Source organism: Chaetura pelagica, unplaced genomic scaffold (assembly GCF_000747805.2).
Source record: "Chaetura pelagica isolate M959 unplaced genomic scaffold, ChaPel_1.0 scaffold99, whole genome shotgun sequence".
NCBI lineage: Eukaryota > Metazoa > Chordata > Aves > Apodiformes > Apodidae > Chaetura > Chaetura pelagica.
Window position 1 is genome coordinate 42,713 of NW_009954539.1, and position 331 is coordinate 43,043.

Here is a 331-nt window from a genome sequence, read left to right on the forward strand (position 1 = left end):
CCCCCCCCGGCTCCCCCCGCACAAACCCTCCCCCTTCTGCCACGTTTCAAAGCAAATCCGGACGGGAAAGGGGTGGCCGGGGGGCCTGGCGGAGGAGGAAAAGCTCCTTCTGTAGCAAATCGCAGCAGGAGGAGATCCATTTCCTTAATACCCTCCTAGTGGCAGCCCCCTGATTTTTTTTTTTTTTTTCTTCCCCTCCCCTTTCCTCTTTTTTGTTTGTTTTGTGGGGTTTTTTTCCCCCCCTCCCCCCTGCAAATGCATTGAATGAGCGAGTAGCTTCCAGGGCACAAAACCTTCCCATGTGTTTCTGCACAGCTGTCTGTGTATTTAA